The 15,576-nt window shown below is 44.1% G+C and overlaps 1 protein-coding gene across 3 annotated transcripts in view; it reads right to left on the bottom strand.

Moving 5' to 3' along the window:
- The window catches only part of tpk1 (thiamin pyrophosphokinase 1), a 313,195-nt gene that overhangs the window by 956 nt on the left and 296,663 nt on the right, over positions 1-15,576 (bottom strand). The gene's annotated exons all lie outside the window — the stretch shown is intronic.

Raw genomic sequence — 15,576 nt, 5'->3', positions numbered from 1 at the left:
ATTTGAAAATCACAAGCTTTCGGAGCTTACCTCCTTCGTCAGGTGAGTGAAGGGTTCAGTCATCTGACGAAGGAGGTAAGCTCCGAAAGCTTGTGATTTTCAAATAAAACTGTTGGATTATAACTGTTGTAAGATTCCTTACATTTGTCCACCCCAGTCCACCATTGGCATCTCCACACTTTGTGTGCATAGATCAAAAAGCTACTTTTCTGCCAGGAGATGGTGCTGTTGGACAGTGTAAAAAAAACTACTTGTAAATTGGCTTTGTATAGTGCAGGAGTGGCTAAACTTTGTCTCTGTGAGCTATTTAGGTGCAAAACATAGAGCCTTGCAGGCCATGTGTGTAGTTTAAAATCAATATTTCAATTAATTTGTATATATGTCAAGCTGAATACCAATAGATGTTGGTCTGATTTAGAATTTATCTATAAATAAGACAACAGTGCCAAGAACAACCCAGCGTGGCCTTCAAAACACTCGCTAGCTTCTCCTAACCCTCTCCTGACCTCCCTTCAATGAGACCTGCTCCCTGGCCCCAGCTCAATGCCCCATCCTACCTCTAAATTGTTAACTGCTTCTTGTGCTTGGACATGGTTTTTTTCCTTTCTCACTTTTTAAAACTTAAGTAATAAACCTACTTCTTAAAAAAAAAAACACACCTACCTGCATATTACTATATACCCTCCAACTACTATTTCATCTTCAACCACCAATTTCTCTAAATGTCTGAATATCTTTGCCACCAAGTTCCACACACATTCTCTTGCTACTTCCAGTTCAAATTCCTTCAATACCCTTTCCAAAACACTGAAGTTGCTCCTGCAGTTATCCAAACTTAAGCACAAATCTAACACAATTTTCCCCCATTAAAATAAATGGGAGGAAAATTGTGCGCAGTTTTCATCCAAACTTGTGATAAGTGCTTATGCCCAGGCAGGCGCTGGAGGAAAATCCATCCTGCTGCATACAGCAGGTGATTGAGGGCCAAGCCTTAACATTCAAGAGCAAACACCTGTCTATATGTTTGATCAGCAGCTCTTTGAGTTTGACAGACACATTTTTAAATTGCCTTTGCCTCAATCTGTTTTTCAAAAAATGTTTCATAGCCTGTCATGTCAAAATTGGGTAATCAGTCTGATGGATAGTCAGCACCAGCCCCACCCAGCTAAAGGTTGATACTCAGGGACCTTGTATCCGATCCAGTTTACACTGTACTTTAGCCCAGCTGACACAACTGTTTTGTCATTTTCCATTTTAAGAGGCAGAATGTATTTATTGCAATTATGCAGTATTTAATTTCACTTAGCCATTCACTAATAGTAAATCTGTTTAGGCCACACTTCAGCGAAGTGTTTATTCTAACAATTTCTGAAATGGAGTAGTGGGGGCTTGAAAGAAAAAGCCTTCTGACTCAGGTGAAAATGCTACCACTGAGCCAAGGCTGACATCTATATCATTCTACGTACTTAAAATCAGTTTGATATTTTTGTTTTTCCAATTTTACCTTTTGTCATTCAAAGGCTGAGGTATGGATCTCAATATGTGCTGGAACTTTGCAGAAGTGATGGGGGGAGGGGAGTAAGGCTGTGTGCCACAGCTGAGTTTGAGCCTGCCCTCATACATTTTGGATAGTAATCTAGAGGGAATCCTGACTTCTGTTGTCAGCTCATGGCCTCAGCAGGAAGGACTAGGAGTTTTAGCAACTACCCTTTTACATCTGAGGAAGTTTTACAAAAATTATGAGAAGGGAAATGAAAAAACTAATTTATTCCATCTTCTGCCGCCACTCTTGAGCAATGCAAAATCCTTTCAAAAACTTGACATATGTAATGATTTAATTGACATTGTAACATGTCAAGAGGAGTTACACTAATTGATTTTTTTCCTGATGTGATTATTATTGGTTTGGTAATTATTTTCCTATGTCCTGTGTTTTATGTGTATCGAGTGATTAATATAATTGTAAGTAAGCACCTGAGCAGAACTTGTTGAAATAGCATATTTTGTGAATTGATTAACAAATCTGTGCTGGCTTTCCTTAAAGGCAAATTGTGTTTAATTAACTTGATAGTTTTTTGATGAGGTGACAGAGAGGGTCGATGAGGGCAATGCGGTTGATGTGATGTACATGGACTTTCAAAAGATTTTGATAAAATGCCGCATATTAGGCTTGTCATCAAGATTGAAGCCCATGGAATAAAAGGGGCAGTAGCAGCATGGATACAAAATTGGCTAAGTAACAGGAAGCAGAGAACAGTGGTGAATTGTTGTTTTTGGATTGGAGGGAGGTGTTCAGTAGTGTTCCCTGGGGGTCGGTACTAGGACTGCTGCTTTTCTTGATATTTATTAATAACTTGGACTTGGGTGTACAGGGCACAATTTCCAAATTTGCAGATGACACAAAACGAGGAGGATGGTGATAGACTTCAAGAGGATACAGACATTCTGGTGGAATGGGCGGACACATGGCTGATGAAATTTAATGCAGACAAATGTGAAGTGATATGTTTCGGTAGGAAGAACGAGGAGAGGCAATATAAACTAGAGGGCACAATTCTAAAAGGGGTACAGGAAGAGAGAGATCTGGGGATTTATGTGCACAAATTGTTGAAAGTGGTTAAAAAAGCATACAGGATAATGGGCCTTATAAATAGAGGCATAGAGTACAAAAAGCAAGGAAGTCATGATGAACCTTTGTGAAACACTGGTTCGACCACAACTGGAGTATTGTGTCCAGTTCTGGGCATCGCACTTTAGGGAAGATGTGAAGGCCTTGGAGAGGGTGCCGAAGAGATTTACTAGAATGATTCCAGGGATGAGGGACTTTAGTTATGTGGATAGACTGGAGAAGCTGGGGTTGTTCTCCTTCGAACAGAGAAGGTTGAGAGCAGATTTGATAGAGGTAATCAAAATCATGAAGGGTCTAGACAGAATAGATAGAGAGAAACTGTTCCCAATGGCAGAAGGGTCAAGAACCAGAGGACATAGATTTAAGGTGATTGGCAAAAGAACCAAAGGTGACATAAGGAAAAACTTTTTTATGCAGCAAGTAGTTAGGATTTGGAATGCACTGCCCGAGGGCGTGATGGAGGCAGATTCAATCATGGCTTTCAAAAGGGAACTGGATAAGCACTTAAAAGGAAAAACCGAGCCGGCACGGACTCGATGGGCCAAATGGCCTCCTTCTGTGCTGTAACCTTTCTATGATTCTTGTCTAATGAACTAAAAGGAATTAGAAAGAAATTCCATCCCCTTGTAACTTTATGACCTGTTAATTTTCAAAAAGTCACTTTTACAGAGTTTTTAAAAGAATGTTAGTGTCTTTGCTTAGGCTGTTTTTTTTTCGTCCTCCAAAGTTTTATAATCACAGTTCTATTGCTGCTGTCAGGATTATTTTATTTAAAATGTATGGTTGACAAAAAGGCAGAAAATGAAAGAAAATGGTTTTGAACTACGTTGGGATCTCATCAAAGTAAATATCCCAGGGTTTATTCTCCTGTTCCCCAATGAAAGCAATTAGTGATCTTTAAGGTGCTTCTAACTCGGCAGATGGCTGCTCCTGATGGAAGAGGGGTGCTCTATGAAGGAATCACAAAATAAGATGGAAGCCCATGTCCAAACAGGGGGGGGGGAAAGGAGCTCATCACTTATCGGAAATAGTAATCTGTGAAATAAAATATTAACAAAGCATCAGGGCACCGTGTATTGATTGGCTGATCTCAGCTGTTTGGGAATAACACTCCGCTGCTGTGAGAAGCACAAAGCGGGCTCTTTCAAGTGATAAAGTTACAAATAGCACAATTTATCCTTACCTTCTTTACCCCAAAACGCTGTGGAGGCTGAGTCATTGAATAGATTCAAGGCTGAGTTAGACAAATTTTTGATCAGCAAGGGAGTCAAACGATTTGGGGAAAGGGCAGGAAAGTGGAGTTGAGGTAAAAATCAGATCAGCCATGATCTCACTGAATGGTGGAGCAGGCTCGAGGAGCCGAATGGCCTACTCCTATCTCTTATGGTTTTATAGTGCAACGTTTAAAAGCTCTTAATGCCGTTTTCTATAGGACCCCACGTGCTAATAATATTTGGTGGCACTCTATATACTTCTAGCATTTCTATAAATTACCACATATTTATTACATATCAGACCTCAATTCAAAGGACTTATTTGGAAGAGCCAGTACCCCCATTCTGCTTATTAGCTAGATTTCAGGAAAAAATATTTTTTGTGCTGCACGGTAAGTTTCATAAATTGGAACAAAGCCAACTTTGCTCGGCAATCCAGATGCGCAATAAATAGTTTGCTACAATAATTTAGTGGTATTTAGAGACTATGTGCAGACAACACAGATTAACATTCATATAAATGCAAGAAGATGATGGACCACCAGCCATTGTTTTTAAGTCTAAGTCGCAGTAGTGAGAAAAGAACCGTTAATTCAGGAATTTCACAATTGCTGTTGATTTTAATAGGGGACAGAGCAATGATAATCAACCTTTCACTGGGTGAGGGGAATGGCAGAGCAGCACAAATGGTCCAGGATATTTGGGGGAGGGTTAAAAATTGGCATAACTCATTTACGCCATAATTTCCTGAAACTTCTGCGCTAGAATAATGGTGTACACCGTAGATGCATCGTTATTATGGTGCAAGTTTTCAGAAAATTCCGGGCCATGATCTTCTTGAGCTGCATGGATCAATGTCTCACTGCCACACTATGTGCCACTGAGCCATCAGGAGGTCTAGTCAACTTTAAATGGAACTACATTGGAGTGGATTGTGGAATATCATTGTGGAACATTTTTCTTGGCATTAGGGTCAACGTCAGATCAAATTGATCTGCAGACCCAAAAGTTGAACCCCAGCCCCGGTGCAGATCGCAGACTCAGTGTGAACATGACTTTCTGTCGTTCAGGTTCTAAAGTGCAGCGTACAGCAGGGCAGGAGCGAAAAATTTGCAATTTGATGTACATTTTTTCCTGAATTGTTTGTCCTTCCTGTGGATTATAGTACAAACCATTTTAATTGCACCTATATGTTCCAGACAGTGTTGTGTGCTTGAATTGTAACATCATGATGCACATTTAATGATACATCAGTGCCAACTGTCCTCAAGGCCATTTAAACTTCAGATGTAGCATTGGTTTTTGGAGACATCCAAACTTGAAGTGAACACGAGAGCAATAAATGAAATACATAACAATTTGTGGAGATATTGAGCAATCTAATGCTACTGTCTTGGCGAAACCATTGGGTGTCAAAACTTGTCTTTTTTATGATGCCAAAAAATTCAACACACCACCAAATTAAGTATTATTTTGTGGAAAACAAAAGTTGATTTAATAGGACGGGAATGCTGACTGTCCCAGAAATCTCTCTGGTTGGACAAGCACCCCCATTCGTATCAAATTTGAATCCATCATTGTGGAACTTCTGTATATTTGTAAACATATATATATGTGTGGAGTCCTGAGTGCAATGTAAATGAAGTAACTGGACAATATGCAGAGCAGACAAATTGACAAATAGCGAGCTCGGGTTAGTAAAACTGAAGTGGCAATGTAGCTTTCTGTAGGCAGAGATAATTCAATTCTACTGTACAACACTGCAACATTTTTGTCGGGAAGTCAAAACAGAAATACTGGGACCCTGATGGCTACACATAACAGGTCCAATCGTGTTAGTAATTGAATGGCTACGTTGATTCAGTCACTTGTTTTAATTTCCCAGAAAAGAAATTCAGTTGAAGTTATTTTGACAGGTTATCTAATTCACCGCTGGTAGAACATTATTTTCTAATAACTGGATGACACAGATTATAAGAAGAAGTAGGAGCAGGAGTAAGTCATACGGCCCCTCGAGCCTGCTCCGCCATTCAATAAGAACATGGTTGATCCTCGACCTCCCCGCCCTATCTCCATATCACTTGATTCCCTTAGTGTCCAAAAATCTATCGATCTCAGTCTCAAAGACTGAGCGTTCACAGCCCTCTGAGGATAGAGAATTCCAAAGCTTCACAGCCCCATGAGTGAAGAAATTCCTCATCTCGGTCCGAAATGACCGACCCCTTATCTTGAGACTATGGGCTCGATGTTAGCAGGGCTGCGGGTTCACGGCGGGGGGTGGGGGCTATTGGGCGCGTGGGTAACGCGCCCGGTGAAATTAGTCTGCCACCCACGCGATTGCAGCCCAATTGGATCCACTTACCTGGTCTTCCGGGTTCCCCGCTGCTGATCTGTGCGTCGGGTGGGCTGCGCATGCGCAGTAAGATCTGTCAGCTGGAGGAGCTCTATTTAAAGGGGCAGTCCTCCACTGACAGATGCTGCAACAAATAGAAAAAATTACAGCATGGAGCAGCCCAGGGGGAAGGCTGCTCCCAGTTTAATGATGCCTCACTCCAGGTATCAATAGATAGGGTGAGGAGGAGGGGGAGGACAGAGATCTTCCCCCCGGCGGGCGGGAGGAAGCGGCCTGCCTCTGCCACCAGGAAGGCCTGGCTCGAGGTGGCAGAGGAGGTCACCTGCACCACCAACATATCACGCACCTGCATACAGTGCAGGAGGCGCTCCAATGACCTCAGTAGGTCAGCCAAAGTGAGTACGCTTACTCATTTCCCTACACTCCATCTGCCACATCACCGCCCCCACCCCACACCTCCTTCTGCACTGCCAACACTACTCTGTCACATCACCCCTCATACCCACTCAAACCTCATCCTCATCTTACCTGCACTTACTCACCTCGCCAGTACTCATCCCGCCACTACACTCAACCCAATCCTCATACAATCTCATGGCTGTATCTCATACTCACCCTCTCGTGCATCTCTTTCACGGTCAACCTCACTCAACCTGCCACTACCTGTGCTGCAGCAACAGGGCATGCATCACATATGTGCAGTAGGCAGCGTAAGGCAAACGTGTTGTGAGCATGAAGGGGATGCACAAGGGTGTTTGAGGGTTTGTCATGGTTGTTACTTATATTGAATTTCTGACCAACTCACATTACATATTATATTGGCACCACTACTGCCACGTCTTTGCGAATCTTGTCTGGTTTGTGCAATAATGCTCTTTCCTGAGGATCACTATGAAGACCCACAGCTGATGCCACCCATTGTGTCACTGCAGAGTGGGTGTAGGTGTATTTGCAGGGCTCTTTTGTGCAGACGGCTGAGAGACGTCGGCGATGTCCCCAGTGGCACCCTGGAAGGATGCGGAGGAGAAGTTGTTGAGGGCAGTGGTGACTTTGACAACGACAGCTAAGAAGATGATGCTCGAGCCAGCCGGGAGCAGCTCGGCATGAAGGAGGCTGCAGATGTCCACGACTACATGTTGAGTGACTCTGAGCCTCTGTGTGCACTGCTGCTCAGAGAGGTCCAGGAAGCTGAGCCTCGGTCTGTGGACCCTGTGGCGAGGGTAGTGCCCTCTGCGACGCATCTCTCTCTGCGGTTGTCCTCCCTCCTGCTGTGCAGGTGGATGTGTCACAGCACTGTGTTGTGGAGCTCCACGTGACAGTGATTGCCGGTGAGGCTGGTGATGCTGTTCGCCCTCCGAGGAGGTCATGACTGCAGCTACGGCGGCCCCCATCCGGAAGATGTACATCTGAGGGGGTCCGCAAGGTAGGTACATGTCTCTGGATCCCGGGGTAAGTGTGCAAGTTGGTGAATTATCTTGTCAGGAGGAGGGTGGTGGAGGCCAAACTTTGTCCCAAGTGAGAGAGTGGCCTCCTGCAATGAGTGAGGGTCTCCCCCCCACCCCCCCACCTGTCAAATGGACCTTTGCTGCTGCCACAGGCTGACAGCTGCAACACGTCCATTTGACCTGGGAGTGTTTCCCCCAGTCTGGGAAACAGTCCCAGTTTTCTATAAAATCTCACCCCTCCTCACATAATCCCTTAATCAGGTCGGTTAATTATCTGAACAAGCAAGATAAATACTTTTAAGTGGCATCCCGCTGGCTTTAATTGCCTGCGGGAGTCCCACATGCGGGGGCTGCGAGCGCACGCCGGCGCGTCAGTGGGGAACCCGGAAGTGGGCGGGTTGGAGCCGGGCTCCGGTCCCGCTCTGGGATTCCCCGATTTTCGGAGCCCCCCCGCCAGGAATGCACCCGATAGCGGGTGCTAAAATGATGCCCTATGACTCCTAGTTCGAGACTCTCCAGCCAGGGAAAACAGCTTCTCAGCATCTGTCCTGTCAAGCCCTCTAAGAATTTTATACGTTTCAATAAGAAGGCAAATGGAATGTTGTCATTTATTGCAAGGGGAATTAAATATAAAAGTAGAGATGTTTTGCTACAGTTGTACAGGGCATTGGTGAGACCACATCTAGAATACTGTGTGCAGTTTTGGTCTCCTTATTTAAGAAAGGACATAATTGCTCTGGAGGTGGTTCAGAGAAGGTTCACTTGACTGATTCCTGGGATGAGGGGGTTATCTTATGAGGAAAGATTGGACAAGTTGGGCCTGTATACACTGGAGTTTATAAGGATGAGAGGTGATCTTATTGAAACATATAAGATCCTGAGGGGGCTTGAAGGGGTAGATGCTGAGAAGATGTTTCCCCTTGTGGGAGAGACTGGAACTAGGGGTCACAGTTTAAAAATAAGGGGTCTCCCATTTAAGATGGAGATGAGGAGATTTTTTTTCTCTCAGAGGGTCGTGAGTCTGTGGAACTCCCTTCCCCAGAGAGTGGTGGAGGCAGGGTCATTGAATATTTTTAAGGCTGAGTTAGATAGATTCCTGATTAACAAGGGAGTCAAAGGTTATAGTCGGTTGAAGGGAAAGTAAGGTTGAGGTCACAATCAGATCAGCCATGATCTTATCAATGGCCTACTCCTGCTCTTAATTTGTATGTTTGAGATCACCTCTCATTCTTCTAAACTCCAGACAATATAGGCCCATTCTACTCAATTTCTCTTCATAGGACAACCCTCTCATCACAGAAATTAATCTAGTGAACCTTCGCTGCACCCCCTCTAGGGCAAGTATATTAGGTAAGGAGACCAAAACTGTACACAGTACTCCAGATGTGGTCTCACCAGAGTCCTATATAATTGCTGCAAGACCTCCTTACTCTTATACTCCAAACCCCCTGCAATAAAGGCTAACATACCATTTGCTTGCTGCACATTATGACCCTAAACCCAACATTGTTTTGAGAAATGAAAGCAATTTTGATTGATTGCCCAGGCCAGTTATTGTAATACATTATGATTAGCAGGTCAAATACTCACAAGGGAATATTAGGATTCCTGTACACCTCCTTATGTTTAAAGGAATGATTTAAAACTTCTTTTAAGTTAAAATAAGATGAAACGTCAACTGTTCTAGATAAATTCTGAAGTACTGGATATGTAGTTAAATGTTGAGCTTTAAAAAGAGGGAGACCCCAAAGAACAGCTACTGCAATTAAGAAACATTCAGTTTCTGTAGGTAAACATTTGCTGCTATACACTATCTAAATTAAAAGTTCCAAATTGGCAGTATCGTTTAGCAGCCCCACCTCAGGCTGATGCTGCAACATGTAACCCAACCACAGCCAATCCGCCTTAAGTGTAAATATGCCTTTTCTTAAAAACCAATGATTTGACACTGGGTTGTCCCAGTGTCATCACCCCAAAAAAAACCTAACAAAAGTGCCCCCTTTTTAGGGGGGCACAACTAATGAAACCCAAATCATAAAAATCCAAAGGAAACTTAACAAATTAAACAACAATCTTTCCACCCGTATCTACTATGCACTCCCGTCCCTGTGGTGCCCACCGGTCACGGGGGCCTCAAGTGTACCGGCAAACACCGCGACCTCCTTCTCCAGGACCATTTAAATGTAAGAATGTGAGGATTGTATCTCACGTGGCAGTTTGTACGTTGCCATTGGAAACAGTATTCCTCCAAATCCACTTATTGACAAGGAGGAGATATTATGGACACCTTGCTTCCAAATAGGGCACACCCTCTTGATCACTAAATGTTGACTTGTGCCCTGTCCGGATTGTCACATTGCTGCCAGGCATAAATGAAATGAAGTTTTAGAACAGGTCATGTTGCAATTAAGTGAATGTTTGACGTCTCTCCTGTTGAGGCTGTTTTGCAAGGGCTCTCAGCCACATCTGAACCATAGGTGGATTTTATTTTATTTCTCTAAAGGATTCAAATGGCATCAGTTTTTTGCACTGCTGAGTTTCCTCGGAAGAATGATAATTTCCTTCATGATTTGCAAAACACCTCTTTGGACAGCCTCAAAATATACTACCTGCAATTTCAACAAAGTGGTAGATGATCCCAAATCTAATTCAGAATTGTTGAATTGTAGTGAACAATTTTATATTGCGCTGCTCATTGTGCTGTGATTCTCTTCCCTTCACCTCCCCCCCCAGCCTTGGAAATTTGGTGACAAGTCATTAGATCAGATTCTGAATCAAAATACAGCACAAGTTAACAGACAGATTTGATTTTGTAACAGGCTCCCAGAATTGATGGAGCGCACTTTGGAGTTACTATTTTTTAACGAGGGCCAAACTCCTAAAAGTGTGCGGAGAATGCGGAATGAAGAAAAAGTTTTACTTTGCGTCTGGCTGTTCTCAATGCTGCTGCTCAGTACCCCAAAATGCCCCATTCCCCATCACTGATATCTTTCAATTGATGGGCAGAAAAAGTTTAAAAATTGGACACAAACATACACAAACAGAGCTACTCAGCAGTGGAAACAAAGGTTGACTTGTAACACCTTCTTGGTTGTTTCCACCAGCACCAGGACATATACAGCATTGGATACCTGTACAGGTCTGCCACTGTGCCTAAATTTATGGTATTGGGCCTTAGCCTATGTAATCATCAGACATTTGACATAATGTTGTTGTTTCATGCTCTTGCTGCCTGAATGATTGGTACTAATCTAAGACATGACAGTGGCTCACTTGTCAGTTTATAACAGACATCTGAAAAAAACAAAATTACAAATTGCTTAATTAGCCAACAAGTTTGAGCTGGTGTTTTTCTCCACCTGAGCAACCTAATTTAATCCCACTCTCCTGCTCCCTCCCATTCCCTTTTAAACGAACTTATGAGGGTAGGTTTCGTTGCACCTACGGAATGCTCAGCTCCCAGGTGTGTTGAAGAAGAAATGGGAAGGACACCTGTTATGTCAAGTCTGTACCCCCACAACACTGTGCTGGGATATCCAGGGCTTCCCCAATTCAGCTTAACTGGGCCTGCATCTGGAGTAAGCTCACAGACTCTGTTGTAATAGTGGCTTGTGGTGGAGAATTCACATTTTAACACTCCTCTGGGTTTTGTTTGAATGCCTTGCTTTTTACTTGAATTCGCAAGAAAGTATATTCACCAATATATTTTACAAAAGTGCACACACACATTATGAAAGTGTACATTCAAATATATATTTTATGAAAGAGTACATTAACACATATATATGTGCATATACATATAAATGTTGTACATTTCGATTGCATGGTGCTTCCAGGAGGAAAGGATCAATGCATTCAGATTTTTGACATGACTGTGCTTGAGCTGGGAACAATAGTTTGGTCTAGGTTTCTGGGAATTGGTTGGGTCTGGAATCAGGAAGGGTAAGTGTAGCCTGCCTCTGCATTTGCGAGGTCCTCGGGGTCAAATCACGCTTCTGCCCTGACCCTGATCCTTGGCAAGCTGTTTGCCACAAGGACCCTGAGCCAGTGATTCCTGGGGGCCCCTCTCAACTGCATGCGGTTGAGTGTCCCTCCAGTTGCCTTTACGTACACAGGCCATAGCCTGTCCGCGAACGCATCTGGTGCCTCGCCGGCCAGCTGCCTAGTCTGTTCCACTTGTAAGAATGGGCTACCCTGGATATGCTCCATGGCCCTCAGGACCTCTGTGGTACCTTCTGCTAGTTTTGTGGCTGCGGATAAGCTCTGATACAATCTCCCGTCAAGGGAGAACAGCATCAGCCTTTTGATCTCACCCTCACTATATCTGTTGACCCCCCCCCTCAATCTGTTCTACTTCCATAAAGTGAACTGAGGGGTCCCCGTCCTGTTTGAGCTTGGGCGTCCCTGCTAGCATGGTTTGCAGCTGAGGGGTTGTGTAAGGGACCACGTAATTACTCTGCAGCGGGCCGTGGTCACCGTTTGGTGTGGATGGACTGAGCTTCTGCTGCCGCAAAGGACACATTGGTCTCGGTGGCACTTCAGGCGCCGGTCAGACTTCCCTGTCCTGAGCCGCATCGTCAGGCTCCTGTTCCTCCTTGTCCCAGTCTACCCCGGTGAAATTAAACAGGCCATATCTCTGGCTCCGGACGCAGCTAGGGTCAATTTTTGGATCCTTTTCTTACAGGGACCGTGATCTGCTTCCTCATAGCCTCTGCTCCTGACTACTTTATAAGCTATCTTTATATCCCTTAGCTGACCCTCCAACCTATCAGCTCTCGCTATTAGCCTCGCATTTTCTTCCCGTAGGGCCTGCTTGTTTACCTTGGCCTCTCTAACCTGACACTGTAGGTATTCAACCATGTTACGGGAGGTCTCTTCTTGCGCACGTCTTTCCTCGTGCAGTTCCTCTAATAGTCTACTCCCGACTATCTCCCTCGCGTCTGACCTATCCTCAGACTCTCTAAGCTCGTTCCCTAGCCTTTCAACCCGCTCCCTGAGCAGGTGAACTTGCTTCTGCAGACACAGGAGCCAAATCGCTTTCTCCTTTGACTTCCTGTGATCCCTGCTACCTGTCCACTCTGCAGCCCTATCCTGGGGACTCCCAGAGCGAAGTATCTCCAGCACCCATGGCTGAGACACGTTAATCTTATTGAACACGTAGGAGGAAATCCTATCCTCCATTCCGGGTCTCTTGCCCTTAAAACTGTCCATGATCTGACACAAAACCTATTTTCCTACCTGACCTGCCAATATCTGTAAGTGGTTTTCTCGGGCGTACCGAAAACACAGCTCTTACTTTAAGTTCTGGAACGATAGGGATTATAAGGACAGATCAGACTCAAACACACGTTTTCGGGCTCAACCATATTGTGTTTAATAAGATTAACAATGACACTAGTAAACAGTACAACCCTGGCTTGTCCAATAAGCCCTACCGTGCTAAATTACCACGGCCTAATAAGAGAATCCTCCCATGAAAGAAACTAACACAGGACCACCCAGGACTAAAACCCTCTAAAGTTTGGTTGCGACTTACAATTACCCCCTCGCACAGCTAAGTGGTCTTGTGGATGTGTAGGCGCAGGCAATATGCTCACCCCGATTGCTCGTTGTTGCTTGCAGTTTCTTCCTGCACATCTCACTCCTGGTTCCGTACCGCCGACGCAGTATCCAAGTTCAAGTTTGAGTCGAGGTCCGTTGATGAGGGATGAAGAGCAGCGCTCAGCTTCTGGTGGTGTTCCGTTGAATCAAGCCGAGTCCCACTGGGGAGACTCGCTGTAGATTGATGCCGAAGAGAAGAGAGAAGAGCGCAGAGCAGAGCCAACCCAGGAACCGTTGTCAAACGGCTCCTTATGTCCCCAAAACCCATCACCTTTTCTCCAGCCAATACTGATCGATGTATTGACTCAGGTGATCTGTCTGGACCTCGATCCTGACCCCCCCACCCCGTGGCCTGGAGTGACTTATAACCTTTGAAATCGTTTTGATAAATGCTATTTTGTTTTCCCGCTCCCAGACGTTGCACCTGGAGAGACAATGGGTGCTGATTACTGGGTGTCTGTCATTTCCTGCGTTGATGGCCCTCATTAGCAGGTAATGGGTTTCGATCTCAAACCGATCTTGCTTAACTGGCTTCTCTCCTGGAAGACATTGGCCCTGCCATCTCCTGCCTTTCACCAGTTTTGGTTGGGACTGAATGTCTCTGAGTTACCTCTCGGGGTATTGTTCCCAGTAATCATGTTAAATGGTGATGACGTCAATCGGCCTGGGTTCCCTTCCACCCAGCCTGTCGGTGTGAAATGTCCGTTTGCATATGAATGCACCTTAGTCAGGTTAGCCTGGCTCGAAACTCCTTCCAGTCAATCCTATTCCCTAAGCCACTCCCACAAGCTTGCCAAACAGTACAGTTCTTTCTTGGGGGTATTGGATTTAAAATATGATTCATAAAAATGGCCAGAACGCTGGTGCTACATAAGGAAGGCTCTGCATAATCGTGGTTGAATAGTTTGGGGTTGTTACCCATCATGGCTCATGTGTGGGTTGTTGTGCTGGGGAGTTTTGTACTGAGAAATATATGTTCAGTGGGACTTAGGGAGGTCTTTGACTATGGCACCTACTGGGAACAAATTTTAAAAATCCACTGCGCATCAGGAGAAACCTAAATCTGATTAACTTGATACTCACCAGTCATTAGCCAGTTTTTTGGCTCAACCTTGGTTATCTCTCTGGTACAGAGTATAAAGGTTATCATTTGTTCTTAATGGGATGAGTCTTTTACAGAGTTAGATTAATGCACATTACTGTATCGATTATCAATTTCTAAAGACATAGTGACCAGATATCACTCTCAATAGTGGGAGAATGTAGTGACTACTCAGGGAAGTTTTATCAAGTACTGTATATCACAGTTCAGTTATTCTACAGTCATTAGTTGCCCGTGACCTCCTTGTAGAAATCTACATGCATAAATCTCTAAGAACCAGCCCCCAACTCCGTACATCAGTACAATGCACTAGTTCCCCCTGGGATTAAAAACCCATATTCAAAGAGTCCCGAAAGCAATGTGTCATAATTATGTGTTGACATGTAAAGTCACACATGAACAATATTTCGTAAGTAAAAATAATTATGTAACATCACAGCAATCAATCAATCTGCCACTAATGTTATTGAAAACAACTGCCACTAAAAAAAAACCTTGAAACACACAAAATGGTATCCATTTCTGCAAATACTTGAATGTTTTTGTATTTTTATAAGACTGTCTACTGTAGACAAAATACTTTCACAGCTGATATCATTGAAATTGCTTGGCATTGTAGTCAAATGAAAGATATTGATATCTTGAACGGTGCAATAACAACAACTTGCATTTATATAGCGCCTTTAACGTAGTAAAATATTCCAAAACAACAGGAGCGTTATCAGACAAAATTTGACACTGAGCCACGTATAGAGATATTAGGACAGGTGATCAAAACCTTGATCAAAAAGGTAGGTTTTAAGGGGTGACTTAAAGGAGGACAGAGAGTTAGAGAGGCGGAGAGGTTTAGGGAGGGAATTCCAGAGCTTAGGGCCAACACAGCTGAAGGTATGGCTGCCAACGAAGGGGCAAAGCTAACTGTGGATGCGCAAGAGGCCAGAATTGGGTGAAGGCAGAGTTCTCAGAGGGTTGTTGAGCTGGAGGAGGTTACAGAGATAGGGAGGGATGAGGCCATGGAGAGATTTGAACACAAGGACGAGAATTTTAAATTTGAGGCATTGCTGGACCGGAAGTCAATGTAGGTCAGAGAGCACAGGGGTGATGGGTGAACAGGACTTGGTGCGAGTTAGGATACGGGCAGCAGAGCTATGGATGAACTGAAGTTTACGGAGGGTGGAAGATGGGAGAATGGCCAGTAGAGCATTGGAATAATCTATTTAGATATATATTTA

Source organism: Heptranchias perlo, chromosome 2 (assembly GCF_035084215.1).
Source record: "Heptranchias perlo isolate sHepPer1 chromosome 2, sHepPer1.hap1, whole genome shotgun sequence".
NCBI classification, from domain to species: domain Eukaryota; kingdom Metazoa; phylum Chordata; class Chondrichthyes; order Hexanchiformes; family Hexanchidae; genus Heptranchias; species Heptranchias perlo.
This window is presented reverse-complemented; position numbering and strand designations above follow the sequence as displayed.